The 4,009-nt window shown below is 37.8% G+C and overlaps 1 pseudogene; it reads right to left on the bottom strand.

Moving 5' to 3' along the window:
- Positions 1–549: 549 nt before the first annotated feature.
- Positions 550–2,111, bottom strand: LOC149207432 (polypyrimidine tract-binding protein homolog 3 pseudogene; annotated as a pseudogene).
- Positions 2,112–4,009: the final 1,898 nt, after the last annotated feature.

Below are 4,009 nucleotides of genomic sequence, written 5' to 3'. Positions count from 1 at the left end.
GTATATCAATTGTTAATAAAAATTGTACTCTCATGTTTTATCTTTCATATTCCTCTGCTGCACATGTGTGTTTAACATGGTATCAAAGTCGTGATATGTGGTATGTTTAGTTTTCTTCCTCACAGTTTATGCCTTAGGTAGAAGAATAAAAGTAAAATAAAATTGGCATGTTGTTATTCCCTGCGCAACTGGTCTGAGCTACCTTGAACAGTGTTGGCCTAGTCCTCATTACCTGACCATTTATTTTATTAGCTGAGCACATCAGATCTACAACTAGGCAATGTATTCCTACATGCGGCCTATCAACGTCTACGTACTGGTGTCACGGTATAATAGTGCTGCGATTTACCATTATTCTCTGACATGGTATTATTTTCTTCAGAAGAATGTCAGTTTGTCATGGATTTTTCTGCCAATTTTATAACCTCCCTCGCTCCTCTGACATAGTCCTACTACGCTACTCTGCTACGCTGCTCGAATTGTGCTAAGACTATGAATTTGGACTGTTGGGCTTCCATATACGCGGCTAGCCTCCATACACTGCCCTCTTCACGCCGCTGGCCTCATAGACGTTTTAGATTCTCCTGTAACTCCTATTTTCTGCCCATATTGCAAAACTGACCTCCCCGACTTGGTAGCAGCATTCTCTGCATTTTTTTGAACGTTGTATACACGTTGGTCCTGTAATCTGACATTAGATTTACGTTTGCAAGGTGAAACGGTTCCCAAATTGTGAATGACCTTGAAGGCCTCTCCAGCGATCCCATGATGACAAGAAACTGATGAGATAATTTAATGGCGTGAGAAGGAAATGATCAAGCTAGGAATGTGAATGGAAATGGCATCTTCACGATGCCTCATGTGAGGTGAACATAAGCAACATTGTCCACTAGAATTCAACGAAGATTTAGGAATAAAAGAGCGGGACAAGAGCGACTAGGTTTGGAGAACACAATACCGGTAATTCTTTGCCATATTACGGTTAAAACGGTTCAATTTAGAGCCTGAGTAGTCAATAAAGTCTGAAGATGGGTGTATCTGTGGATGTTTTGAAAAGTTAAATTCCAATCTTTTGAATCATTGACCGGAGAATCCACAGTTCTAACATTTTTGTACCAATGTTTCAAATCCCAAATGGGATCCATCTTCAGGATATGAGAATGATGATGACAGAAGAGCAACGAAGAAATAATCATAAATAGTGATGAGGATAAAACATTGGAATAACAAACTGTCGGCTATAATTTTATTAATTTTTATTTTAATATATTAATTTATTAATATTATATATATAATCTTAATTTGATTAATTAATATGTTTTTAAAAATTAATTTGTTTTAATATATATATTATTAATTCTAACATGAAATTAATTTTAACCTAGGGAAATATTAATTCTAATAAGGAATTGATTTTTAACCTAAGAAATTTTTTTACTAAAATGAAATTAATTTTGAAACTAGGGAAAAATTAATTTAATATATTATTAATATTAATTATATTAATTATATTATTATTAATATAATTAAAATTGTGGATTCTCCGATCAATGATTCAAAAGATTCAAGCCACAGATCTCTGAAATCCCTAAATTCCAATCGTTTTCCGAATAGCAAAGCTCCCTTCAAAAAAAAATTGATAGCCAATTCTGCTTGTAAACCATCTGCCATCTAGATCAGGGCATGATCAGGCTTGTTCCGGAGTAACTTAATGCGTAATATATTTCCGTAGATGGAGAACAAATTGAAAAGCTTATCTTCATCTATTTTCTCGGGGTTTAAGTTGGCAACCAGAACAGTGCATCTATCATTATTACCCATTACTCCTTGTGGTAGGACACCTCCAAAGGCTTCCATAATTGCAGATGCATTGGCAACAGGCATCTGTATTGAGTTTACTGATGTAATGACACTGGTTGGATTCCATACATGCCTCCAGCCTCTCCAAAAGACTAAGCTAGTAATCGATGTTTCTACTCAGAAGGCAATGACGGGTTTGTGAAGTCTCTGGTTCTTTCATTATTATAGTTCACTTGTAACTCTGTAAGGTTAGAGAACTGAATGTCTAGCTGGCAATATCCATCATAGATATTGCGCCCCTGCAGAGTGTTTCAATTTGAATTTGTAAACGCATGCTTGACATTTAAATTTTAATTTCGTACAGTCTGGCAAGTCAGTTTTGGGATTTGATTTTTTCTATTTCATTTACGGGACAGTGGATTTGGAAGGGAAGTTGATTGATTCTGGAGAGCACTATTCTCATTGTGGTAATTGAACTGTGAAAGGAAATTATTCGATTTTCCTCTTGGAAAGAGCAGCTCGAGCACCTGGCTATAGCTATGGGTTATTCCAACTGTTGAACGGTTTCTGTGTTATCTATGGACTGCATGTGAGAGAATAAGTTGAATGTACATCTATGGGGCCTATCTTCTATTGTTCCCAAGCCGTATATTTTCTGTTGGATGTGGGGCCTACTCTTGTGCAAGAGTCAAGCCCTCTATGTCTCTCGGTTAATGCATCCCGTGGCTACGCGTCGGTCGTTTTGACAACCCCGCTGTCAGATTCCCTTTTTTTTAAATCCATTCCTTCTCTTTATATTCACCCACTTCTCAATCATAAATCCCCCCTTCCTCCTGCTACTCCCTCGGCTCTGCTGCACTTTTTCAGTAATCTCCATGCTTGATTTTGTAGCAATGAAGATTGTGGGGTAACACAGCATTCCAACACTGGAAACATCGCTCGTAAATTGGAATTTTTCTGATTGTATCATCGCCTCAGGTTAAAGATGGGACGCCGAGGCAAGAAAAAATCATCTACTCTTGTGCGTGGACGCTAGATAACCAAACTTGGTGCAGCCCGTGAGTATCAATTGGAACGTGTGTCAAATGCACCACCTCTGCTGGACATAGCTGTGATACCCTTCTGCGTGGATTTTATTCTGACATTGTGGGGGCCACGAAACACTGTACTGTTGACTAATATAAGCTAGAGGACCAGCATTGTACAGTTCGTTAAGTACTTGGATATGTAAGGAGGTCTATCATTGTTGTTTCAGCATGCTAAAGACTCATTCCAATGCCTATGACCTGAGCAAGTGTTGGAGTAGCGTTTTGGGTCTGAAAGTCCTTGCTAGAATTTACTCTCATTGCTTATCTTCATTGTGAGAGAGTGGCAAGATCAGAGAATATTGATTCGTACCCCAGTCAAAGCGTATGAGCATTCAAGTCCTGTCCATGACATGGTGTTATAATTGTTGAAGTTTTGTTAACCATCATTTCTGATTCAAAAGTGGAGTATTTGAAGGATCCAAGCAAGTTTGCAATTGTTGCTGCCCCAGTTGTGGCATTAAAACACATTATAGTCTTTTTCTACATATATATGCATTGATTCCTTGATTCATTTACTGCACATTTATAAAGGATATTTTTGTGTACTGTGAGTGGGTATTAATTTTTTGCATTGATTAGTAGCTGTGATAAGTTTTTAAGGTATAAATCAGACATTAAAAAAAAATGGCCAGAATCAATGAAGTATTAGAGTTCCTCAAAACTCTGATATTGTCTACTAATCATGATACATTAAAAGTCAACAAAGTTTCTCTCACAGACATTCAGGTCTGTCTACAAAATGCACAAGAGAAAATTGATTTTTTGCAGCTTGACACCCAGCTATAGCAAGAAGAATTAAAACAGAGGAGTCATCATTCCGAACATGTTTCTGTTCAGAACATTGAGACTGCAACCCATCAAAAGCAAGTCAATAATGTTACAGTTGGTTCAGATTTAGTACCCAATAAAGCAGCAATTGTACATGCAGATGCAGAAACTCAGTCTGCACTTCCCAAGCCCATCATACGACCTTGGGAACAGCTTCTCCGCAACAAGCACAAAACCGGTCTTGGATATGACAAGGACTTGTCCTTTCGTATACCAGCCTACTCAAAGCCCATTCAGTTTCAGAGTGTTGGATTCATTCATGACAGTTCACATCCAGTTGTTCCAGATTCTGC

This window comes from Pinus tabuliformis, chromosome 1_2 (genome assembly GCF_031772625.1).
Source record: "Pinus tabuliformis cultivar Carrire ecotype Pingquan chromosome 1_2, CPIR1, whole genome shotgun sequence".
Taxonomy (NCBI): Eukaryota; Viridiplantae; Streptophyta; class Pinopsida; order Pinales; family Pinaceae; genus Pinus; species Pinus tabuliformis.
The sequence above is the reverse complement of the archived record's forward strand: the minus strand, read 5'-3'. Positions and strand labels throughout refer to the sequence as shown.